Here is a 27609-nt window from a genome sequence, read left to right on the forward strand (position 1 = left end):
ACTGTTTATGTGAAAGGTAATGTAAAGACATCCCTAGATATATTCTGTTAACAGACCCCCACTTAAACATGCGTCTGTAAATAGGGAGAGTTCATGAAAAGGGACTTAGGTATCAGACAGAGCAAGCCAGTTGGCAGGGCTGGGGGTGTCATGGAAACAGCTTGGCCTCAGGAATAACTACAACCTGAATGCAGCCAGAACTCTTTCCACACTCATCTCCGAATCTCTCAGTATCTTAGACTCCATTTTTCTCAGAGGGGCAGAATAACTTTCTTCACATGGCAGAAAACTTGACTGCCAACAGTCATGGGAAAAGATTGAACACAGAGCCAAGATCAAAAGCCATGGGGCTGGACTCAGTTTGAATCAGGTACCAAACTTGAGACCAGTAACTGTCATCAGAAATAAGTGCATATAGTGGCCCCAGAGCAAGCACAGGGATCAGGCTGTGGAGACAATCCCTGAAGAAGAGGAATTATAATCCCAGAAAAAGTGGTGAAAGGCATTGAGACTTTAATATACCACTACTAGCTTCCAACAATGACCCTCGATGTGAAAGGTCACCACCAGTCAGAATTAGAAAAGCCCGTATAGAACTCAGAGGGAAAAACTAAAAAGAAAAGAAAAATTATTTCAGAAATAAAGACAAAATAACAAGGATTACAAGAATAAATGTACCCAGTAATGAATGACTTGAAAGTAACAGAAAGTGAAGGCAGAAAAAAAATTTTAAATCAAAAAATGCAAAAAAGAAAGAATGCAAAAGAAAGTGACAAATACGGAAGATGGCCAAAAAAAAAAAAAATCACATATGGATAATAGAAGTTCGTAAAAAACAAACAACATCAACAACAAAAAACAAGACTGAAATAAAACGAATACAAAAAACTAATTCAAGAATGCTGTCTAGAAATAAAATAAATAATATTTTAAACTACATTTTAAAAGTACACACCAGGGGTGCCTGGGTGGCTTAGTTGGTTGAGATTCCAACTCTTGATTTCAGTTCAGGTCATGATCCCAGGGTCATGGGATCTAGCCCCATGTGGGGCTCTGCACTGAGTGTGGAGCCTACTTAAGATTCTCTCTCCCTACCTCTGTCGCTTTCTCCTGCTCATGCTCTTTCTCTAAAAAACAAAACTAAACTAAACTAAACTAAAAAATTAAAAATTAAATTAATTACATTTAAAAAGTACATCCCACGTACTTGAGAATGTCAACCCAAACCACCAACCCCGAGAATATTATAGTAAAATTATAGGACGTTAAATATACAGAAATAATGCTTTGAGCATCTAAGCAGAAAGAACAAATAACTTACAAGCAAAAGAGAAGATTTTTTTTTTTCAAAAGTAACACTTTACACCAGAAGAGAATGAAGTAACATATCTAAGATAATCAAAGAAAAAATGTGAGGCAAAGATTTTACACCCAGAGAAAATGTACTTTCAAAAAAGGAATGCAGATAAATTGTTATCAACATTCAAGAACTCAGGGAATCTTGTTCTCATGGGTCCTTCCTGAGGAATCTACTAAAGAACAGACTTCAAAAAACTAAAATTACTAAAGAAACATTAACATAAGTACTGGTTGGTAAGATTAAACAGAACTATTTGCAGAATTAAGACAAAAATGAAGGTAAAAAGGAAGAGAATATTGGACATAAAGGCCATATGTTTAGAAAATGTGGATATAGTACAACTACCAAAAAATAGCAGTGATATGGAAAAAATATTCAAAACAATTTATACTTAGTAATTATATTGCCCTGGCAATATCATTATTGTTATCTTGAGACTGCTATGTGGAATAAAGTGTGTAATTATAAGATATTCAAAAATTCTATTATTCCGTTAAAAATTAGGGAGTCCTTAAAAACTAGGGAGTTTAGTGTAGGAAGAAAGAAGATACAGATATAAAACAGAAGAGGTTAAGGGGATGCCTGGGTGGCTCAGTCGGTTAAGTGTCTACCTTCGGCTCAGGTCAGGATCTCACTGTTTGTGAGTTCAAGCCCCACATCAGGCTATCTGCTGTCAGCACAGAGCCCACTTCATGTCCTCTGTCCCCTTCTCTCCCTGCCCCTGCCCTGCTCACTCTGCAAAAATAAACATAAAAAAAAAGAGGTTGTATAAAAAATCCTGTAGTCTTGAATTTTTGGAAGTAATAAAGTGTTTGTGTGTGTGTGTGTGTGTGTGTGTGTGTGTTGTGTACTTTTTAGCTTTGTCCACTGAAGAGGTCTAGAAACTATTACCAATCTAGTAGCAATAGGCACTTTTTGTACCCATGTGTTCTTAAGATACCATTTCCCACTACAAGAAGTCAGGGCTGTTTTAAGCAATAGCTGATTCCAGGTATAGGGCAGGACAGGTACAGTAAGAACCTAGAATAACTTATACTGAAGAGTTATCGCAAGAAGTCCGGTCAAAGGGGAGAGAAAATGATTTCTCTTGTGACCTGATCTTAGGTTTCGTCTATATTTTTCCTCAGAGTAAAAGACTGCTATGGTCTGAATGTTTATGTCCCGAGGATACAGCAAGAAGTCGGCAGTCTGCCTAGTAAATAAACTTAAAAAAAAAAAAAAAGAGCTGTGGAAAGGCACAAAAGTTAGTCTGAGTTCTTCTCCCCTGTCTCACCTGTGGGGAAAAAGCCTTCAGGCACTGAGAGGAAATCAATAAATCATCTTTAGGTCACAAGTCAAGACCCATTAAGGCTAAAAGACAAGAGAGAACAACAACCCTCCCACCTCTAGAAGAGGCAAGAGTACAGTTAAGCCAAAAGTGGAAGAAGGAGCAGGATTCCTGAGAAGACTCCCCTATGACTCAGGGACCTGTGCTTGCCTACGACTGAGGTTAAATCAGAAAGGTAGAGAATGCAATCTGCCCACTACCACAGCCTAGCAAGCATCAAGCATCAGCAGTCTTCTGCTGGGGAGATTTAAGAGAATGGAAAAAAACTTCCTCTAAGGTGCAAGCAGAAAGGGAAGACTTAAAACTGAGAGCAGAGTAGGGGCACCTGGGTGGCTCAGTCAGTGAAGCATCCGACTTTGGCTCAGGTCATGATCTCATGATTTGTGGGTTCAAGCCCCACATCAGGCTCTGTGCTGACAGCTCAGAGCCTAGAGCCTGCTTCGGATTCTGTGTCTGCCTCTCTCTCTCCTTCTCTCTCTTTCTCTGTCTCAAAAATGAATACATGTGAAAGAAAAATTAAAAAAAAAAAAACTGAGCATGGCGTAAACGTTAAGAAAAAAAAAGAAACCTTGGCCAACTCAAAGCAAGCTAGAAGGATTGGAAGTCTGTAGTGCACTGAGGCTAAGCAAAGCAAAAACAGAACCCAAAGTCAAGTCAACACGTAACTAGGTTGATTTAACCTGCCACACTGAAAGCCTAGTAAATGATATGGTATGCCTGTTTCCAAACATTACTATTTACCCCAGACTGTACTGTTCTATACAAGACCTTTGGCTTTCATCCAAAAATAACAAAGCACACAAAGAAGCAAAGTCACCATCAAGAGACAAAGCAATTGGCAAAACTGAACTTAGCTGTGACACACTGGTTTAAATAATTATGATTAATATATTAAAGGCTCTAATAGACATAACACAGGATGTTAACTATACTGGCCTTAAAAGAATTTTTTAAAAGGTTCTAGACAGCATGTATGATTACACAGGTAAGTAAATTCAGCAGAAAAAAAAAAAACGGAAACCATAATAAAGAATAAAATGGAAATGCTAAAAATAAAAAATAACAGAGATGAAGAATGTCTTTGATTGACTCATTAGTAGATGCAACACAGCTGAGGAAAAGACATGTCAATAGAAATTTCCCAAACCAAAACACAAAAAGAAAAAAAGAAATATTTGCAGAGATAATGGCTGATATTTTTCAAGGTCAATAAAAATTTTAAAAAACACATACCCAAGAAGTTTAGAGAACACTAAGCAAGACAAACCAAAATTAATAACAAAACAAATTCCTAGACATTTATTCAAACTGTCAAAAACCAAAAATAAAGAGAAATTTTGAGGGCAGTTAATGTAAAAAAATCATACCACATACAGAAAAACAACGATTAGAATTACAGTAGATTTATCAGAATTTAGGCAAGCCTGAAGAAAATGTTTGTGTGTGTGTGTGTGTGTGTGTGTGTGTGTGTGTGTGTATAAAGGCCAAAGGACAATATGTAAGGTCAAATGTATAGTATATATCCCTTAATCAACTCAAGGTAGATTTGTAAATTGATTCCCCTAATAGACTCAATTATGTAATTCAAACTCTGCCAATGACCTATGTTGAGACAGATCCAAAGCTCCTTCAGGCCTACCTGAGTCCTCTGCTTACCCTGTATGAAGGTTAATTTTATGTATCAAATTAACTGAGCCACCAAGTACCCAGATATTTGGTCATCAAATGTTATTCTGGGTGTTTCTGTGATGGTGTTTTTGAATTGGATTAACATTTAACTCAGTAGACTTAGTAAAGCAGATTGTTCTCCTTAATGTGGGTAGGTCTGTTCTAATAAGTTGAAGGCTTAATGAGAACAAAAGGCAGACCCTACGCCAAGTAAAAGACAAGTCTCCTTTGAACTGAGTACATTAGCTCTTCCTGTTGGCCTTTGAACTGAGTACATTAGCTCTTCCTGTTTCTACAGTAGCCTGAAGTCTTCAGACTCAAACGGGGACAACAGCTCTGCAGATCTGGGACTTGCCAGCCTCCATAATCACTTAAACCAGTTCATTTAAACAGATAGATGATAGATAACAGACAGAGATCCTATCACTCCTGTTCTCTGTAGAACCATAACCAAACTAGATGCAAAGGAACTTGAATGAGCCAGTTCTTAAATAAAAGTTTAAAGAGGCCTTCTTCCAGTTCTGAGCTGCTGGCAGCTCAGAGCCTAGTATTCTATCTGATATTCTATATCAGAGCCTTGTATTCTGTGTCTCCTTCTCTCACGGCCCCTCCCCCACTCACATTCTGTTTCTCTCTCTCTCAAAAAAATAAACGTTAAACACTTTTTTTAATAAAAATTAAAAATTAAGAGGGGCGCCTGGGTGGCGCAGTCGGTTGAGCGTCCGACTTCAGCCAGGTCACCATCTCGCGGTCCGCGAGTTCGAGCCCCACGTCAGGCTCTGGGCTGATGGCTCAGAGCCTGGAGCCTGTTTCCGATTCTGTGTCTCCCTCTCTCTCTGCCCCTCCCCCGTTCATGCTCTGTCTCTCTCTGTCCCAAAAATAAATAAATATTGAAAAAAAAAATTAAAAATTAGGAAAATAAAAAGAGGGACTTTAGGGAATAAAAATCTACTTTTATCCTAAGTGATTTGAAACTAACTAATACAGCACAGAGAAAAGTACTTATTTTCCATTGGAATTTCTCGCAGTATCACCTTTACAAAGAATTATTTAATACTTCGGTGGAACTGATAACGAAGATGTTGGTGGTAAAGATGATGATGACGATGTGGGTGGCTCAGAATGTAAGTTTCCATGATATTTCTCACTGAGATATTTCTTTTAGTATCTGAAAAAGTGCTGATAAGACACAGAATGAGCTGAACAAATCAACCTAAGTTACGATGATCCCATTATTAGTTTTATATCAAACGTTCCTGCATGGAAAATTACTTACCCTGCAAAAAATGTTGGTCAGCGAATTTAACTTGAACCCTCACTAAAGTCTGAGAGTTAGTTAGGAGATTTAGTAGGATAAGTTTGTGTGAATGGCTGGGCATTTTTTTATTACCGATTATTTTATTATTTCATGGCACCATGCCCAACTCTACGTTTTCACCAGTGTGGAAATACGATTTTCCACTAAAAGGAAGTAACAGGGACTGTTTGAAGATTTGTGACTGTGTTTTTTATGTACGGCCTTGAATCTGAATCAGGAGTGTGTCCCAATAAAATCTGCATAGTTAACTTTTGCTTTCTTTTTAAGGAGAAAATTGTTATGAATGCATGAACATTGTGCTAAGTATCTTGGCCGTTTTCACAATATTCACAGAAGCTAAACGAGATTCTAACCCTGAATGTAAGGATAACGCTCAACATAATTACGTCTAGTAGCTACACCAATTATCCTTTCCCAACTTCACCTGAAAGGATAGACATTGCAGTGGTAATGGTATGAAAAATTGAATTCAGTCACCAAACTTTCATTTAACAACAGCAAAAGACCACAAAGAAATTAGCAAGCTTTAAAAATGTAATACAGTTTATACAGATAAACATTCAAGAAGTTTTGAGGAAAAAAAATCTAGAAAAATGTGGCATCCCTATTCTATCCCTTGTTTTCATTTCTCCCCAGTAGGTTTGTTTACCTCTAGAAATGTTATTTCTTTATCTGACCTGAAATAATATGGTTTACTTATGAAAATGTGAGAATTATACCGCTGAGAGAAATGATCATACAATTTTCTTATTATCCCCCCAACTTTTCAAGATTGATCTCAGCACAAAGTCACTGGCTCCATTTCATTTTAAAACTGAGAACTGAAAGCAAATGACATTTATCTAGGAGAGGTGCCAAGCAGGAAAGAGTAAAGAAAGCCATTTTAGAGTCCTGTGCTCATTCAGGAAAAACATCACCTGATGTCATCTGAGACACAGTATTTTTTTAATGTTTACTTGTTTATTTTGAGGGGGGAGGGGCAGAGAGAATCCCAAGCAGGCTCTGTAATGTCAACGCAGAGCCCGACACCCGGGGCTCAATTTCGCAAACCATGAGATTATGACTTGAGCCGAAATCGAGTTGGATGCTTCACCAACTGAGACACCTAAGTGCCCCTGAAACAGAGTGTTTTAGGTTGTATCTAAATGTCCATAGAATGTGCTGAAGAATGGAATAGTCATCAGTCAACTGGCTCTTTCGCTTACATAATGCCAAGCAATTACTTTTGGCTTGTTTATTTATTACTTATTTATTTATTTTTACTCAAAGTTGAATCCACCCACAGCTAGGATGCGAACTTTTCTAGTCTTGTTTGTTTTTTTTTTATGAAATTTATTGACAAATTGGTTTCCATACAACACCCAGTGCTCATCCCAAAAGGTGCCCTCCTCAATACCCATCACCCACCCTCTCCTCCCTCCCACCCCCCATCAACCCTCAGTTTGTTCTCAGTTTTTAACAGTCTCTTATGCTTTGGCTCTCTCCCATTCTAACCTCTTTTTTTTGTTTTTTCCTTCCCCTCCCCCATGGGTTTCTGTCAAGTTTCTCAGGATCCACCTAAGAGTGAAACCATATGGTATCTGTCTTTCTCTGTATGGCTTATTTCACTTAGCATCACACTCTCCAGTTCCATCCACGTTGCTACAAAAGGCCATATTTCATTTTTTCTCATTGCCACATAATATTCCATTGTGTATATAAACCACAATTTCTTTATCCATTCATCAGTTGATGGACATTTAGGCTCTTTCCATAATTTGGCTATTGTTGAGAGTGCTGCTATGAACATTGGGGTACAAGTGCCCCTATGCATCAGTACTCCTGTATCCCTTGGATAAATTCCTAGCAGTGCTATTGCTGGGTCATAGGGTAGGTCTATTTTTAATATTCTGAGGAACCTCCACACTGTTTCCCAGAGTGGCTGCACCAATTTGCATTCCCACCAACAGTGCAAGAGGGTTCCCGTTTCTCCACATCCTCACCAGCATCTATAGTCTCCTGATTTGTTCATTTTGGCCACTCTGACTGGCGTGAGGTGATACCTGAGTATGGTTTTGATTTGTATTTCCCTGATAAGGAGCGACGCTGAACATCTTTTCATGTGCCTGTTGGCCATCCGGATGTCTTCTTTAGAGAAGTGTCTATTCATGTTTTCTGCCCATTTCTTCACTGGGTTATTTGTTTTTTGAGTGTGGAGTTTGGTGAGCTCTTTATAGATTTTGGATACTAGCCCTTTGTCCGATATGTCATTTGCGAATATCTTTTCCCATTCCGTTGGTTGCCTTTTAGTTTTGTTGGTTGTTTCCTTTGCTGTGCAGAAGCTTTTTATCTTCATAAGGTCCCAGTAATTCACTTTTGCTTTTAATTCCCTTGCCTTTGGGGATGTGTCAAGTAAGAGATTGCTACGGCTGAGGTCAGAGAGGTCTTTTCCTGCTTTCTCCTCTAAGGTTTTGATGGTTTCCTGTCTCACATTTAGGTCCTTTATCCATTTTGAGTTTATTTTTGTGAACGGTGTGAGAAAGTGGTCTAGTTTCAACCTTCTGCATGTTGCTGTCCAGTTCTCCCAGCACCATTTGTTAAAGAGGCTGTCTTTTTTCCATTGGATGTTCTTTCCTGCTTTGTCAAAGATGAGTTGGCCATACGTTTGTGGGTCTAGTTCTGGGGTTTCTTCTAGTCTTGTTTGAAAGACAGGTTCTTGAGGAAAACAGTCAGAAATCTTTATTCGATGTGACTAAGGCACTTCTTAAAAGGAGCAGACTCACCTTAAGAGTAGAGCATCAGTCAACTAGGCCCAATGTCAAAGCCTCAGTGATGATGGGAGACATGAAAATTTACGTATGGCCAGAGTCGGCCACTTAGCATATACGATCTATAAGAAAGGAGTTTTTGTTCCTCGTAGTGTTTTCAGCACCTGGAAAAATGCCTACCACAATAGTAAATGCTCATTAAATATAAATATTGAATGAATGAATGATTGAATCCTCGGTCCAGTTCTTCATAGAATTGCATTTGAGTCAAGGTGTTTTAACTATGGTGATCTGTAAGTGGAGAGACAGAGGAGAGAAAGATTGTGAGCAGAAATGTAGAATTATTATCTCTATGTTTCTATGTTTTGCCCAACTGTTGGGGCAAAAAGCAGAAGGACATTCTGCCTTTCTGTAGTAAATCCCATGGTGCATTTCCCAGATTCCTTCCTTCAGGATAAGAGTGACTGACTCCCCCAACTGCTGGAAATATTCGCTGATGATTCATGGATGGATCCTTCCTTAGGAATTGCCCTCAGTGAAAGGTAGCTCTCTCCCTGCCAGGGTAGCCCACTTCCAATAATGGGTCAATCTGAGGGTACACAGCCTGATCCCTTGCCTTAATGCAGGTCATATCTGAATGATCATCCCAGCTCCCAAGATCCTGCATTGCAGTTCAATTTCTGCCTCTGCTAGTTCTGCCTCTTTTACTTCACTACCAGGGTAGCTGCTGAGAACACCCTTCGATTAACCTTTGCAGGCAGATGTCCATATCAGAGTCTGTTTTCAGGGACCCTAACTAAGGCTTCCTCAATAAGATAAAAAAGAAGGAGGAAGAAGCACCTATCCCACTTTATTTCTAGAACCATATCATGCTTTCACCAAAATAATATAGTTACAGTTATTTCAAGTAGTGACTCTGATGTCAATCTGATGAATATTTCTTACATTTACATCAACCTGAAAAGGAACTTCAGTGATATGTCATGATGGTCAGTGTTTATCATAACTCATTTAAACTCTTCCCCCCAAAATTCAAAGTGGAATATCTTCTAATTATAAAACTAATGCGTGTTCATTTTAAAAAATTTACGCAATAAAGAAAAATATAAACAAGAATGTAAACATCACTTGCAACTCTTCCACCAATATAGAATTGTAATTCAACTTGTATATACCCTTCCAGATACATCTCTGCATATACAGACTCATCACACCCATACACACTCATCTTTTAAACAAAACAAAAAGGTTGGGGTGCCTGGGTGGCGCAGTCGGTTAAGCGTCTGACTTCAGCCAGGTCACGATCTCGCGGTCCGTGAGTTCGAGCCCCACGTCGGTCTCTGGGCTGATGGCTCAGAGCCTGGAGCCTGTTTCTGATTCTGTGTCTCCCTCTCTCTCTGCCCCTCCCCCGTTCATGCTCTGTCTCTCTCTGTCCCAAAAATAAATAAACGTTGAAAAAAACAATTAAAAAAAAAAAAGGAAACAAAAAGGTTATTGCCCTATTCTTTTACCCATTAAACCATATAAAAATATGACATCATTTTTACTGACTGCTTAATATTGCATTTTAAGACTTAAACAGAATTTAATTCAATCCTCTACTGATACATTCAGATCTCCCTGATTTTTCAGGATTCAAAAATTACGTGAAAATAAATATCCTATTCTCACGGATCAGATTAATTCCTTTAGATTGTTTACTGGAGGAAAAATTACTTCCAAAAGAATGTGCATTCTTTAAAATTTTGCTACCTCATGTACAATTGCTTTCCAGGATATTTGCATCAATTTGACTAATAGTCTATGAAAATGTCTTTACCCCCACATCTTTTTCATTCTTTTACTGCTTTTCTAACTGAATATGTAAAATGCAACCTCATTAGCATTTCAATGGACATTTCTATTAAGTATGAAGACATGTTTATCATATCAGCGTATACCAAAATTGTAAGAAATAAGACACGCTCTTGATGACAAAAATCAAGATTCAAAAAGATTAGATCACGCTGAAAAAAATAGGCTGAACAAATAAATGAATTTAAATAGGGGTCAGCATAAGGTTTTAAAATAATACTTTTCAATTAACCACAGAAGAACAGGATGGAGGAGCATTTTGTTGATGTTGTTTATGTGCTTGTCTGTTTATTAGTTTGTTCTAACAAAGTCAGTACAGGGGCGCCGGGGTGGCTCAGTAGGTTAAGCATCCAACTTCAGCTCAGGTCATGATCTCACGGTGCATGGGTTCACGGGTTTGAGCCTCACGGCCGGCTCTGTGCTGATAGCTGGAAGCCTACTTCAGATTCTGTCTCTCTCTCTCTGTCTCTCTCTCTCTCTCTCTCTCTCTGCCGCTCCCCCTATTGCATTCTGTCTCTCGCTCTCCCGCTCTCAAAAATAAATAAACATTAAAAAAAATTTTTTTTTTGGGGGGCGCCTGGGTGACGCAGTCGGTTAAGTGTCCGACTTCAGCCAGGTCACGATCTCGCGGTCCCTGAGTTCCAGCCCCGCGTGGGGCTCTGGGCTGATTGGCTCAGAGCCTGGAGCCTGTTTCTGATTCTGTGTCTCCCTCTCTCTCTGCCCCTCCCCCGTTCATGCTCTATCTCTCTCTGTCCCAAAAATAAATAAACGTTGAAAAAAAAATTTTTTTAAAAAAAAATTTTTTTAAAGCTCAAAAAAGGCTAAGTATTTAACTGAGTGAAAATTCAGACTGAGCCATGATGAGACGCAGCTACCAGAAACTTCAAGGGAAACTTCGTTTTCAGAATCCAGGACAAGGATGTTCCCTCAGTGTTCTGAAATGACTACCTTAGATCTGAAGCCTTTTGTTCAGTCCAACATTTTCAAGGGCCCATCGACTAACTATAACACCTCCAGAAACTAGGAGAATAAAGTGCCTATAAAACAGATCATAGAAAGAATAGTTAATCAATAATATTTTATCAAATAAATAAAATTTAAGATGGCTTGGAACATGGTAAGAATGGAGTGGAGGGCATAGGGATGTAACTTGGCTATCTTCTTTCTTTTTTTTTTTTTTTTTTTTTTTTTTTGAGAGAGAGTGTGTGTGCTCATGAGCATGAATGCACATGCACAAGTTGGGGAAGGGCAGAGGGAGAGGGGGAGAGAGAGAAGCTCAAGCAGGCTCCACACTCAGCACAGAGTCCACCACTTGGGCTCAGACCCACAACCATGAGATCATGACCTGAGCTGAAATCAAGAGTTGGATGCTTAACCAACTGAACCACCCACCTGCCCCAGAACTTGACTATCTTTAAATATTTCAAGGATGGCCATTCAGAAGAGGGATATGACTTCTTTTTTTTATCATACCAGAAGGCAGAACTAAAAGCAGTGAACAAACGTACACATAGGCAGATCTCATTTCAACCTTAGTAGGAAATATCTAATGATTAGGTATGTCTGTACAGTACTCTTCCTTCCCTCTTTCCAAAAAATGTCCTGTTTGAATTGCAAATTTCTTTCCATCATTCAGCTCATGTCAAACCACCTAAACCAAAACATTTAGAAAACACAGGAAAAAACACGAATGATTTTATATGGCTCTATTTAACTTCATTGCTTCCTCCAACACCAAACCTTCATGAAATTTGCACTAATCAGATATAACTTGATTTCTTCCCAACATGCTAAGCAAAGGAGTTCTCTGCAACTTCTACTCTTGTTCTCATTTCTCCCAGGAACCTCCTCCCATCCCCAGGCTAGTTGCCATGTATACAGATGCAGATTCTAACACTTCTCTACATGTAAGAAAGAGAAATATCCTGGTTGGTCCCAAGGATCTTTGTCCCCTCTGAAGTATAAAGGGAGCCCATCATGCTTTCTGGGAAAAATTATATCTTAGACGGATCAGACACCCAGTGAAAGGAGATGACAAAAATCTTCATCACTAGGCCTCTTTCTTTCCTTTCTTTAAGATGCTACTAATAAAATCTCTCTATCATTCGAACGTAGCTTCTCAAAGACAGCTTCCAAAATTACTCAAGGGTCTGCCAAGTGTGCTTCGCGTCCTCAGTGCACTAATCAGGGGTCCTTTCTTAGTTCCTTTGGAGAGCATCAGCCCACACCTGTCATGGCCAAGCCAGCAGATGCCAAGAACACATGCACAGAGAGACTGCCCTTGGGTGACAGCTACAGAACAAGTGAATAAGAGGACAGTCGTGCCGTACGTTTGCTCTACATAAAGAGCCAAACCAAAAAAGTTTTAACTGTGTGTATATATGGAAGGACAGAGTACCTTTCTGAAAACAGATTCACATGAGAAGTAAAATCTGCAGAATGACTCAGAATATTTCACTCATTGTATCCAAATAAAGAACTATAAAGGATGAAAGAGACAGAAAGAAGGGCAGCCTGAATTTACAAACAGATGAGGTTCCAAAGTGCCTTCAGAAATCAGGATGTTCTTGGGGCGCCTGGGTGGCTCAGTTGGTTGAGCGTCCAACTTCGGCTCAGGTCATGATCTTGAGGTTTGTGAGTTCAGGCCCCACGTCGGGCTGCTGCTGTCAGCCCGGAGACCACTTTGGATCCTCTGTCTCCCTCTCTCTGCCCTTCCTGTGCTCGTGCTCTCTCTCTCTAAAACTAAACTAAAACTAAAAATAATAACTAACATGTTTTAACACTTAATATAGGCTAGTTATCACCTCATCTCATTTTTGAGTTAAGTGTTGTTTGTCATCATCATTATCTCATCTCAAATAGGTGGGAAAACTGAAGCTGAAGCTCCTAATGTTGGCGAAAGATCTGAAGACAGGTCTTCTGACAGCAGAAACACGACATGTTAGCCACGATACAACGTTACCTCCAACCTACCACTATATATCATTTCTAAGACCAGGGGTCCAGAGTTCCAACTGGAGGTACCAAGAACCTATCACCTCTGTAGCCCTAAGGCAGTATGTAGCTTCCACCTGTGCCCAGCTAGCTCTGAACGAAGCAATGAGAGTGGGTATCCCTCTGTACCGAGCCAAATAATCATGAGGGAAGTGCTAATACATTGTGTGGAGAGTAACAGGGAAAGTGCAAAGAGTAGAGAAGCCAGCTCAAGCTGCTGGTGGGGAGTCCACAAGTGAAGAGGCTTTTAAGAAATCAGGTCAGGGGCGTCTGGGTGGCTGAGTCACCAGTCTTGATTTCAGCTGAGGTCATGACCTCACGGTGCCTGAGTTAGAGCCCTGCATCCGGCTCCAAGCTGACATCACAGAGCGTGCTTGGGAGTCTCTCTCACCCTCTCTCTCTGCCCTTCCCCTGCTCTCAAACACTCTTTTTTTCTCTCCCTTTCTCTCTCTCTCTCTCTCTCAAAACGAATAAAGAAACATGACAAAAAAATTATTTTAAATAAATTAGGTCTTACAGCAGCAAAGGGGACATCCCAATTTGGTGCTGCCAACTTGAATGGATTTTTGTTCAAATAAACTTAAACATTTTTAATATGCCCCATTTTCTCTTTTCATACCTGGTTCCAGTAAACATAAGCATGAAAACTTGGAGAAATTGACAAACCTTTTTGAGCCTCATTTTTTTCATCCGTAAAGAGGGACTATTATGCCTCACTTGCAACGTTATCGTGATAATTAAACAATCTAGCATGTGTAATGCTTGCATTGTATCTGTTCGTTTGATGGGAGTTTTATATTTATTTATATACCCAATCAATGCCTAGGTCACAGGGGACACTCAGCAAATGCCTGTTGGATACATGAGCGTGCAAGAACCATCCATATTTAAGCATTAAATATTATGGTTCAGGAAACTTGTCCTTCGTTTTGTAAAATACAGATTTTGATCTGAGGAAAAAATATTTTTGAAAACAGCACGTTGTTTGAACTGAATTGGGAGGAAAAGAGACATTTCAACCATTTATCGTCTGTTCATTCCTACCCACGTTTTATTCAGAAAATATGCCCACACAGAGGCTATCCCTGTGGTAAAGCATTAACAAATTAAGCCAAATGTCATTAAGTTTGCCTCATTCCTCATTCACGGGGGACTTTAATAGATCATATAAGCAGGCACGCTAATTCTCTATGCTCTATATTTTTCCAGTTTTCAAATGCTCTCTACTTTGCCCTGCTTATTTAATTAAGGATTGGCTACTTATCAGGCTGCTGTGGAGTCCTTTTTGCTGTTTTCTGAAGTTTAAGGAGAGAGATGTCTCACTTGAATTATGCAGACATCTCTGACTTTGCTCATTCATATTCATGCAGCCCCCTGGTTGTGTTTCTTCTGTGTGGATTGCTCTTAACAGATCATTCTCCCTCAAACCCTTTGCATTCACACAAAGCCTCTTCTACAACCAACAGAAACATTATCGGCAGGTGAAATCTCCATTACTGGTGCTTAGACAGGAATGCTAATTGGTTTCCAATATTAACCATTATTTCCTCTAAACTCTTCCTCTAAATATTTCGCCTGGACCTATTTGGATTTACTTTTCTAAAGACCAGAACGTCTCCATACCTGAAGAGAAGTAGATGAAGCAAAGACCGCTGTGACAGTTTTATAAGCGTAAAAATTACCTCCAGATTAGGGTCGACGCCAGCATGACTGGAACAAGAACTCTTTTCCTGCCCCATTCTTAATTTTCCTAGTTCATCCTGTGCTCATAATTTATGTTTCCTGGGCCGTTAGCAATGCCTTCCAAGAAGATGATTTGAGTAACAGGCTTTTAGAATAGGTCTTAGAAATCCTATTCTTGCCCGAACTCCTTCAATTTAGAAATAAGATACATACAGACGTAAGGAAGAGATTTAAGGAGTACATGCCCAGCTAGTGACAGGGCTGGAACTAGCCTCCAAGTCTCCCGACTCCATACTGGTTACAGCAGGGAGGGGAATCTTCATGAAGTCAGGGGAGAACCTAACAGACACCGTTCCGCAGGCTCCAAAGCACCTGACTTACAAGCTTCCTTTTGAAACCGCTGCCATGGCATTAAAGCCACCTCAATCTAGTAGCCTCCTGGTTAACTTAACACAGACTGAAGACTCAGGTCTGACTCCAGAGTCCCTGATCTTTCCATAGTGGCGAGGTGCTTCCCAATTGGCTGTAAAGGCAGACATTTCTTGAAGAGCACCACGTGGCTTCAGGCTCTGTTCAGCTGTTTCTTTTCCTGGGGGGGGGGGGGGGGGGCGACAAGGGTACAGTTTTAACAGAGTTCTGTGTGATCACTTTGAAACCATAGGCACTGATCTCCTTAAGCCTTAGTTTCCTCATCTGTGAAATGGGGGTGATAATAAGCCTGCTGCCATGCAGTGGATATAGATGAGAGAGAGAACTGGAGTCGAATTCTTATTTCCGAGTTTAGCATTAGCACGCATTCAGTAAATGATAGCTTCTATTCTTTGATAGGTAGATACTCCCGCAAGGTTTTATGCAAGAGTGCCTACCCCAGGCTTTTATGTATGTGTGTTGGAGGAGAAAGTATTTTATTTCTATGTCTTTGTATGATTTCCCTTCTGAAATTGCAGTGTTTCCTTACGGCTTGATGTTCTGGGTACCATGTCCACTAGCCATAAACTCAGATAGAAAAATGTAACTCTTTCTGTTAAGTTGACTTGAAATTGAAATTTTTCTGTAAATGCACTTATTTTCTTCTCAAGCCTCAATCTTTCCCTGATGGCAGAAAACTTAATTCACTCACTTCTGGGTAAAACGCAGACAAATCCATTGATGTCTTACTCAAATCAGAATCTTGGCAAACCTCAGTCCTTCAGGGTTTCCTCTGTCTTTCTCTCCCTCTCTGTGGTTTTGGCCCTTGATCCCTAAAAAGCATTTTCACTCAAAATGATTGTCTCTGCCATGCATTTGTAAAAATCTACTTGATAAGATCAAATACTCAACCTTGAATGTTCCTCCTCCTTTAGATTTCTGAGGCTGAAAACCATATTGTATAGACAGGGTTCATAGAGGACCCTTCCTGCTGCCTGGTAAGTAGGGGGAAAGAGGGCAGAAACTTCTGAGCAAGAATAGCACCTCACTTACTATGTCCAAATATCACCCCATTGCACAAGAACAGAAACCTACTCTAATTCACTTAAGTAAAAAGAAAAAAAGATGCTTGTTTTTAAGATGCAAGGATTTTGTGGATTTCAATATCAAGAAACAAATGCAATCTGGGGGCGCCTGGATGGGTCAGTCAGTTAAGCATCCGACTTCTGCTCAGGTCATGGTCTGGTGTTTCTTGAGTTGGAGCCCCGCATCGGGGTCTGTGCTGACAGCTCAGAGCCTGTATCCTGCTTCGGATTCTGTGTCTCCCTCTCTCTCTGACGCTCCCCCGCTCACGCTGTGTGTGTGTGTGTGTGTGTGTGTGTGTGTGTCTCAAAAATAAATAAACATTAAAAACATTAAAAAACAAAAAGCAATCTGGAAGTATGGACATCAAAGTGCAATCTCTCCCTCCCTGTGCCCTGCACTCTCTGCCCAGGACTTGTGGTTCATCCCTTCTGCCTCTTCCTAAGTGTCTGCCCCAGTCTTTTCTTTCTCAACCTGTTCTCTTTGTTTATCTTGCACACAGCTTCAAAACCACTGCCTCAGCTCTATGTAAAGACTTTACGGCTCAGACCCTGGAGCTGGTTTCGGTTGTCACCGGGTTTCTTAGTACAAGTGTCCCCAGAGAGACTCTGATTGCTCAGGCTTGTCTGGTGTAGTCAGACCTCACAGGCTGCTGACAAGTTTGTGGCTTGATGGCCTTTGGATCAGTTATCCATTCCTAGTGCAATACACTATTGCTATGGCAGGTGCCCTGAAACACAGCTCTACTACTGCCTATGGAAGAAAAGGCATTAAAGATATTGCATGCTAAAAGTAAAGACAAGAGCAAGCCGGTCTTATTAAAAAAGACTTCTTTTCTGGGGGGGGAGGGGGGGCACCTGGGTGGCTCAGTCGGTTAAGTGTCTGACTTTGGCTCAGGTCATGATCTCACGGTTCATGGGTTTGAGCCTCACATCAGGCTCTGCTCTGACAGTGAGGACCCTGCTTGGGATTCTCTCTCCCTCTCTGCCCCTCCCCCAATCACACTTTTTCTCTCTCTCCAAATAAGTTGATTAAACTTTAAAAGGAAAAAACAAAACAAAACACTGCTTTTATGTAGGACTATAGAAGCAACTATGATTGACTGCCCAATAGTACTTCCTTAAGTTTTCTGGGTCATGGATGGCAGTCTGGAATTATCTATCTGTGTTACTTCTTTTTTTTTTTTTTAAATTTTTTTTTAACGTTTATTTATTTTTGAGACAGGGAGAGACAGAGCATGAATGGGGGAGGGTCAGAGAGAGAGAGGGAGACACAGAATCCAAAACAGGCTCCAGGCTCTGAGCTGTCAGCACAGAGCCCGATGCGGGGCTCGAACTCACAGAGTGCGAGATCGTGACCCGAGCCGAAGTCAGCCGCTTAACTGACTGAGCCACCCAGGCGCCCCTATCTGTGTTACTTCTAATTGCCAATGTTTTCTACTTTAGAATATCTACTAAGAGGAAGACAGTATGATTGTAAAAATGTTTACTCTTTTATTATAGATCTCTTTTTAGAGGTGAGAAATAAGAATTTTAAGTTATTTTTCTTTCGAGTAATATTTTTTGTGCAAGGATATTAGCTGGGTGACCTGGGAGAGACCTGTAAACTGCCATGATCTGTCACTGGAGGATAAAAGAGGAGACGTAAAAAGGGTCTAGGGGATGGAATTAAAATAAAATGAATAAAATAAATTTGTAAAAGGGAGGGCTGAGGGAGGCCAAGGGGTTCTCAGGCTACTGTAAAATTTTATTTCATATAGACTCAGCCTGAGAGAAAGGACTCTCAAAAGTTTTCCATGATAATATTTTGGATCTTTGGAAAATATATTTGACAGGCATTTCTATTATTCAGGAAGTAATTTGGAAGCAGGGATAACACACTTACGTGAAATGAAAAGAAAATAAAGTTTCTAGAAAAAAATTGTGTTAGAATTTTTATGACTTCTTACTGGATAGCATTTGTGATAAGATTCTTTCTGCTGTTTTAAATGTGAAATTGATGGGATTTGTATTTAATGAAGAACATGCCAGAAATCCCTCTAAACAGTCAGCCTGTAACAAACCAAATAGCAATAAGAAAGATTTAGGAAAGGTAGAAGAGAGACAAAATGGAAGTAGATTCTGGTGAATCTTACCTTTATTCTTTTTTAAAGTAACTGAATTGGGACACCTAAGTGGCTCAGTCAGTTACGTGTCTGACTGTGGCTCAGGTCACGATCTCTCGGTTCATGAGTTTGAGCCCCGCATTGGGCTCTGTGTTGACTGTGCAGAGCCTGCTTCGGATCCTCTGTCCCCCCCCCCCCCCCCGCCCCCCACTCTCTGCCCCTCCTCTGCTCACACTGTCTCTCTCAAAAATAAACATTAAACAAAAATAAAGTAATTGAATTAACAGAACCAACCACAAGAGGCAGATGGGTTAAATCTCAAAATGAGATTCTTAAGATGATGAGTAACCATTTTCTTACACAGGAACACCTGAGAACCTTCCAGGGTGGCTACACTTAAAATGTCAATGGCCAATTGTATGAGAAGAGAACGGGGAAAGAAGAAGCAGTGGGAACAGGCAAACACTGGCTACGAACGGTCGAACCGATTCTCATGAGTTCATTCAAGTTAGTTCCTATTTCTGCGATTTCTTGACATGATCGAAATACCTAAGAGAAATTGCCAAAATCAGAGAAGAAAGTCAGCAGGCATGGAAAGACCCGTGGAAAACTTACAAACAAATCCTGCCTTGAGAGAGAAAAGAGCACGTGCCAAGATCTGCAAGATCTGACGCCAAAGTCGGTCAAGTTGATGTTTGGGGGAAGGTAGCCGTTTGAACAAACCAATCCTTTCCTTTTTCATCAGTGCATTTTCCATCTGTGAAAGTAATTATGGGAATATATTTGCAAGACAGCCACAGGCCGCCATCTGCGTGTAATCCCTGCATGTCAGTTACCTACACCGACACTCTGCAAGCCTTAAACCCAGCGAGGACTCTTCTCTGGTAGAAAATGTGCTACTGCACAAGCATGCACCACTCGGAGCTGGAGTGATGGCTCAGGTGAGCAGCGTGACCGAGCAAGATGCGACACCCGATCTTGGGATACGAAAGAAGTTGACTTAGAAGTTGTACCGTCTGGAACACTTTAAAACCCTAAGTGAGATGTGAGTCCGTGGAGTCCTTGCACGAACGATAAATCTTTAATATGTGTGCCAACGCTCGTATGGAAGAAATATTTGTTGAAAAAGTATCCTTTTCCCTCCAAAAGAGCTCTCCATAACTGGCAGAGTAAACGGAGTGTAAAAAGTATCTACATTACATGTAGGCGTCCCATGGGAAATAAGCGTTTCCAGATGCAGCCACGTGATTCTTTTGCTACCAGGTGACTTATGGAAGTAATCTAGAGGTAAAATAAAGGAAGAGTTTCTGCTGTGTTTTGTTTTGCTTTGTTTTGGGTTACGAACGGAAGAGCCTTCAATAATTATTGATTGCCAACACCGTTATGCCTTCCTTAGCTTAAAAGAGGAATTCAACTAAAAGCTATTCTTCTTCCTGAATAGGGGAAACACGCAAAACACACGGGACACAATGAGGACAGAGGACTGATATCAAAGGAAATGCTAACGGTGTCCGTGAGTAGCACAGAGAGAGGACTCACAACTGATGACACCTGAAATGACATCCAAGCACTCCAGTTGGAAGACTCAAATCTCAGAAGCCCTGAGTCACGGTCTGAGTGACTGTCAAAGTGTGGTCCCTGAACCGAAGCATTAATATCACGTAGAAACTTGTTACAAGTACAAATTCCCCAGGATCCACCCTGACCAACTAACTCAGAAACTGCGAGGCAAGGTCCCAGAAAGCTGTTTTAACAAACCTAGGTCATTCTGATGCATGCTAGTGTTGAGAACACCAAACCTTCTTGTGCCTTTACCCACTTTCAGGGGATGTTTTTTAGGATGTTTAGGGCCAATTTAAATGACCTAAGACAATTAAATATAATTTCAAATCTGCCTGTTTGGAAAAACTTTTTGTGCTATGTTCCTCAACCAAATATTTGAAACCCTTAAAACTTCAAAATGAAAAATATCTTACATGCAAAAAAATATGAATTATGAAATTATATACATGTAATTGCTTGTATTATATATGTAACTACTATGCTGTATATAATTGTATATGTAACTAGTATGCTGAACAAGTAGAACTCGAAAGGGTGAAAATTCCAACTTTATTCTTTATCATAAATACCCCCTGCAAACCCCCTCATCTTTTTCCTTGCCCCAGATAAAAACCTGAGTGGGTCATGTAGCTTTTCAGTTGCTTCTAGACATAATGGCAGTTCAGTGGAACAGAATATTCTACCGTGTCCCCTTTGGCTCAGGCCAACTTCAGGAGCAGCCTGCAGTAGGGAAGGGAGTGGGGGGCGGGCCAAACCTTTTCTGTTGCCATGATGTCGGCACTCCTTCTCCAAGTTCCCTTGTCACCGTTCCTAACTCCTTCACCCCTCTGCAGCCTTTACCCCAATACCCCCACCCCATCGGAGCAGGATGGCAAGGAAGTGAGTGGAAAAAAGAAGAAAAGGTGTTGCTTAAATAGTTCTATGATCTAGTGCTGGTGCTTTCTGGTCCCAGTGCGTAGTCAAGGCTGAAGTCCATCCGACTCCACAATTTCCTCATGGGTGATACATTACTGTCTGGCTAACACTTATCAATCTTCCATTCCCCACTTCCAGCCTGGTGGTGGGTCCACTTATTGCTTTGGCCTTCTTATTCTGACAGGACCTCCTCCTGGAAAGGGTCCTTCATGTAGCTTCCACCCTGCTGCCTTTTGTGGCATTCACCTGGCCCGTAGGAGCTCACACATCCTTACCAGGCCACTTAGTGCTCCAGTGTTGTCCCCTGCCCTCACCCTGCCATTAGGAGCCGTTCCTACTGTAGCCTGTGCTTTTGGTTCTCAGATATAAGTCAACCACCAGCCTCTTGTGTACATGTAGCAAGCCAGGATTCAGTTCCCCTCAAAATCCTTCTCACTATGAGGTGATAAGGAAGCACTCCCCTATCCACACCCCTGAAAGAAGGGGACAGAAAATGCTCTCCAACAACTTTCGACAAAGGTCCTTTCTCACTCTCTTTCTGCAACTTCAACTCTTAATATCTCTTAGGAAGGGATGGGGTTATGGGTATAGACCCCAACTTTTCCACTTCCTTTGAAAATTCTGCATGCATAATTTTTCTTTTTTATTGTACAATTTTACATAGCATTATATTAGTGTCTAATGTACAATGTAATGAATCAATATTTGTATATATTGTGAAATGATCATGACAATAAATGTATTTGATATCTGTCACCTTACATAGTTACAATGTTTTTTTCCCCTCAGGATAACTGTCAAGATTCACTCACCTAGCTATCTTCAATTACTCAATACAGTATTATCAATTATAGTCACCATGTTGTACATTATATCCCCATGACTTCTTCATTTTAAAAGTGCAAATTTGTGCCTTTTGACCCCCTTCACCCATTTTGCTCACCCCTATGCTCTGCCTCAGGCAACCACCAATCTGTTCTCTATATACATGGGCTCAGGGGGGGTTGTTTTGTTTTCTGTTTTCTTTTAGGTTCCACATATAAGTGAGCTCATATGGTATTTATCTCTTTCTGTCTGAATTATTTCACATAGCATAATGTCCTCAAATTCCATCTATGTTGTCACAAATGGCAAGATTTCATTATTTTTTATGGCTGAATAATATTCTACTATATATGTATATAGTAGATACAATAGATATGCATGTATATGTACATATATACTATATACATATATACATATGTATATATGTATATAGTACTATATATATATATATATATATATATACACACACACACACACACATACCACATTTTCCTTATCCATCCATCCATTGATGAACATTTAGTTTGTTTCCATGTCTTCACTATTATAAACAATGCTACAATGAGCATAGGGGTGCATGTATCTTTTCAAATTAGTGTTTTTGTTTTCTTTGGATGAATACCAGAAGTAGAATTTCTGGATCATGCTGTAATTCGATTTTTAATTTTTTGAGGAACCTCCGTACTTTTTTGCATAGTGGCTGCACCAATTTACACTCTCGCTAACAGTGCACAAGGGTTCCCTTTTCTCCACATCCTCACCAACACTTGTTATTTCTTCTCCTTTTGAGAAGAGCACTTCTAACAGGTGTGAAGTGATGTCTCATCGTGGTTTTGATTTGCATTTCCCTGATGATTAGTGAATTTTTAATTATTCTTTTGATAAAATGGCTTGGAGCCTCCCAGACCAGTGTATACTCCTTACTCATTGTAAACTGTGGAAACGCATTTAACTTCTTGAGATCTATTTGTAAAATGGGGAAAATAATATCTAACCAAGGTCAAAATAGTAAAAAAAAAAACAACAAAAACAAACAAAAACCAAGAACAGAGTGTTAAGGAATGGAGCACAAAATTAGTTCAAATGCCTTATATAAGGAAGAAAAGGTGAATTCATAAGCAAAAGAAAAAATGCATCAGCACGAAATCTAGACATGTCAGTGAGTACAGCTTTTCTGCATGTGTATGAACGTGAGATGTTTTCTAGGCAAATCGTTGCTGTTTAGAAGAAAGCTAAAGGCAAACTTGGAACAAATAGAACAGTTCTGTGTCAGGTTAACTTGACACATGAAGGCTTGGGGATGTGTGACTTTGTATATCACTGCCAAAGTAAACTTTGAAACAACACTCAAATCACATTTCATATGTCAATTTCAGACTTGTGCATCAGCCATTGACAATTTCAAGCTTTCACTTGGGAAAGCTGCCTGACGCCAGTGGTTCCATTCTGTAGCACCATATCTTTGTGTGTTCACTAGGATTATTTGGGCCAATATTTCCATATTTGTCACATGTTTCAACTCATGATTGTATACAAATTAGTAGAAAACAAAGAACATACTGTCAAAATATGCTCACTGGGGTTTTTTGAAGAAAGTTATTCAAACTTGCTTAGGCAAAAATATCCAAGGACTCAAATATCCCACAGCACCCAAGATCAGGAATTTAGGTTTGGTCTCAGTAAGAACTGAAGCCAGGGTACTTATCAAGACACCATTCATTCATTCATTCATTCATCCATTCAATCAACAAATATGTATTGAACACTGTGACAAGCACTGAGAGATTTCATTGAACAAGTCAGACAAGGTCCCTGTCCTCAGGAAGCTTACTTTCTAGTGAGAAAGGCAGATAACATAAAGAACCAAAATTTGAGTCACTTTGATTCAGGCTATGAGAGAAACAAACAGCGATGAGATAAAAAGTAACTGGGGAGTAACCTTGTAGCATGAATGATCAGAGCAGGCATCTCTGAGCAAGAGATTAGAGCTGAGCTGGGAAGGATGGGAAGAGAGTGAATGAGATGTACAAAGAACTTGGGAAAAAGACATTCCAGGTAGAGGGAATAAAAATGCAAATAATTGGAAGAACTCATGAGCTTGACTTGTTCCAAGCACAGAAAGGCCAGAGAGCAAGGGGAAGAAGGCAGGAGAGAAGGGTAGGGAGGTGGCCAAGACCTACATCATGAAGGGATGTATGAACCTGAGTGAAAAGTGTGGGTTTTGGTGTCGGTGCTGTGGGAAGCCACTGAGATGTTTTCAATAGGAAAGTACCATGGCTTTTAGACAGATAAGGGTACTTTTGCTGTAGCTTGGGAATGTACCTTAGCAGAACAAGCGTGGATGTAAGGAAGCCAATTAAGAGGCTTTAGTAGTTGTCTATTGAGAGACGATAGTAGCATGTTAATGGGGATTGGAAAAGGTGATCTATTTGTGCCATATATTGGAGAAAAAACCCATAGGACTAGGCACTGGACTGAATAGTAGTTAGGAAAAAAGGAAGGCTTAAGGACAACTCAGGTTTGGGTTGAAACAGCTGCATGATGAGTCATGAGTAACGTCATTTTGTGAGAAGGGAAGCAGGGAGAGGGGCAGCTAAGGGCAGAAGCACTGAGAGCATCAATCTGGACCAGTGACAGCCAGGCGAACATATAGGTAAGAAGTCTGGATTATGGGAGAAAACTCCTCTCAAAAACAAATTTGGGAAGCTTTAGAATGCAGATGGCATTTAAAGAAATGGGTAAGATCACCCAGAGTAACAGTTCAGAGAAGAGCGGAAGTCTCAGAACTGAGCCCTGAGGAAGTCCAGTATCAGTCAGAGAGAGGACATGGGGTCAGCAAAGACGAAGGAGAAAGAGTGGTCAGGGAGGCAGGAGGAAAGTTCGCAGTGGGTGTGGTAACAAAGACCATTGTAAAAGGTGAAGGGAAATGAGGATGGAGAGGCTGGCTTGGATATAGTTGAATTAGGTCATCACCATCTTCACATGAGCATTTGTTCTCCCCTCCTTCCCCACAGTCTCTATTTCTGATTTTTTCTTCTTTGTGTGTCTGCTTAATTCTTATTAATACTTAGTGTTTACTAGGGTGCCTGGGTGGTTCAGTCAGTTAAGGGTCTGATTCTTGATTCTGGCTCAGGTCATGATCTCAGTTCGTGAGTTTGAGCGCCATATTGGGCTCTGCACTGGCAGTGCGGAGCCTGCTTGAATTCTCTGTCTCTCTCTCTCTCTCTCTCTCAAAAATAAATAAACATTAAAAAAAATACTTAGTGTTTACTATGTGCTCTGGCATTATTCTAAGTCTTCCTGTGTATAATAAACTCACTCAATCCTCAAGATAACCCTATGAGATAGCTTTCTTTTACAGATGAGATGATTCTTAGAAATGTGAAATAACCTGCCCAAGCTCACTTAGCCCACTTGTGATAATGCAGGGATTATGAACCCAGGAAACCTAGTTCCAGAGCCTATATTCTACACTACAAAGCCACTGAGACTGATCTTTTTTGACTGCTCTAATGAGAGTGTATTACTGGTTGAAAGAAAACAAGACCTAACCCAAGCAAGCCCCAGTTCAGGAGGGGAGATCTTTTCCTAGCAGTCAGGCTTTGCATGCAGTTTACCCATGGCCATGATGGCCACATCATACTCAGATTTCCCTGCTATGCTAAACACCACCTTCCTTCTGCTCACTCACGTTCCTGAGATTAAGAATCAATCAAGTAGCTTATCTCGTTGAGCCAGGCCACAGCCATAGTAGGTCACGGGCCAGCCAATGCAAAGATCTTTCTGGTACAGGATGCCCATTCCTCCTCCAATTAGACTTGACCTTTGGGACAGTGTCATACATACTAGCATGAGGCTGTAATGGCAGAGGTTATACAGGGTAAATTTCCCCAGAAGAATGTGCAGACAAGCAGGTGCCCTGAATTATATGTGTACTCCAGCCAATTAATTTTTGTTCGTTTGATAGTTATGTTGCATGATGATAGGAATCTGCTTAAGTTTTTTGTTTGATTTTATCCTTTAGATGGTCACTTTTTTCTCGCTCATTTTGATATATTTGCTCAGACATAGGATTGATTCCACTTGTAGCTGAAATATGTCCATTGCTGTTTCCCTCCTTCAGACAATTTTGTCATCTTCCAAAACCTGTAGCCTACTTAAAGAGATGAAATCCATTGGACCCGCCATCTTCCATGAAGACCCACACAGCAGCCTTGCAAGTGCATGGAAGACACAAGGACTCCCTTAAGCCCTGGGGCTTTGTTACTTTCATGGAAAAGCCCTTTGAAGTGAGTCAAAACATGATTTGTCAGTGGAAGGACGATAAAACCCCTAAACTAGAAAAGTATGAAAAACCAAGGCCTGCAACTGACTTCTTCACATGCAAAAATCTGTGTTTTATTTTCACTTTGCAAGAAGCTAGCGGAGAGTCTTTGTCAGTTCTAGTGCACTTTCAGTGGCTCCCCCTCTTCCGGGCCTGAAGGGCAGTGCTCCCTCAAGGAAGGATGCCAGTACTTCTGTGAATCAGTCAGTGGGTTCAGATACTGTCCTGGTGCAGAGCTCTCTCTCTACTGGACCACCCAGGGAGCAAGTCATTGTGGGCTGTGACTCACCTCCTGTCTTTCTCTGCACCCTTTTGCACTTCAAACCCGATGCCATATCTAGAAACCACCTATTTGATGGGCAAAGCAAAGTTCAATTGTGTACACAGCCAGCTTGATTAAATACATAATGAAAACAATCTTAGTGCTCAAAGCATCTGCACGGTGCTTTAGAAAGGCATTACAGGCATTGCTGTTGGTCATGACAGTGGGTACCATTTTGTTCAGCAGTTGCTCTATGCCAGACATCGTGTTAAGCGGTTTATACAAATAATTTCACTTAAGGATTTGATATCTGCAGGGAGCTATGAGACATGTGGATGAATCTTATTATCCCATCTATTTAATGTGGAAATTCAGGTTCAGAGAGATTTTGTGATTTGCCCAAAGTCATAAAGTCAGCATATAATGAATCATAACTGGAATCTTTTTAAATTCCTGGCCATTTATTCATTCATTTAAAACTTCATTTATAATATTGATTGAGGTTGTCCAATGTTCCAAATGCATACTAGCTGCCAAGGATACAGAGATGAACACCATGGACCTGGTTTTGTTTAGGAACTACAGCCTGGTTCATTAGTTTCCTGAAAAAATAATTAATGAGTACTTAATGAGTAGCAGACCCCCTAGAAATAGCAATGAATAAGACAGTTTTTCCCTGCAAAAAGCCACAAAAGGAGGTTCTTAAATCTTACTGTGCATAAAAATACCTAAGGAGCTTGTTTAAAATGCAGATTACTGGGTCCAGCCTCCAAAGCCAAGAAAGCGTATGTTAAACCATTATCCCAGCTGATCTCTATAGAATTCTCCACGGACCACACCGCGGGAAGCCCAGCTCTGGTAAGTGAGACAAAGGAAGAGGCAATCTGCATGGAGCGGAAAGATGCTGCAAGGGGAGTAAGTACCAGAGTGCTGGCCGCTGACCTGGCACAGAGCAAGGCTGCTGGCCTAGCTTTGGGAAAGGTAAAACGAACGAGGGCTGAAGAACAAATAGAGCAATCCACACCAAGGGATTAGAGTGGGATGATGCTCCAACCCAAACCCAGCCTGTCCATTCGAGCTCTAATCTCATTTAAGGGCAGAATGGGCGTCTGAAGGACTATTCCCAGCCTAATCATGTTACATATGCAAGAAATAAATTTCGATAATTTGGAGC

This window comes from Prionailurus viverrinus, chromosome B1, assembly GCF_022837055.1.
Source record: "Prionailurus viverrinus isolate Anna chromosome B1, UM_Priviv_1.0, whole genome shotgun sequence".
In the NCBI taxonomy this organism is placed as follows: domain Eukaryota; kingdom Metazoa; phylum Chordata; class Mammalia; order Carnivora; family Felidae; genus Prionailurus; species Prionailurus viverrinus.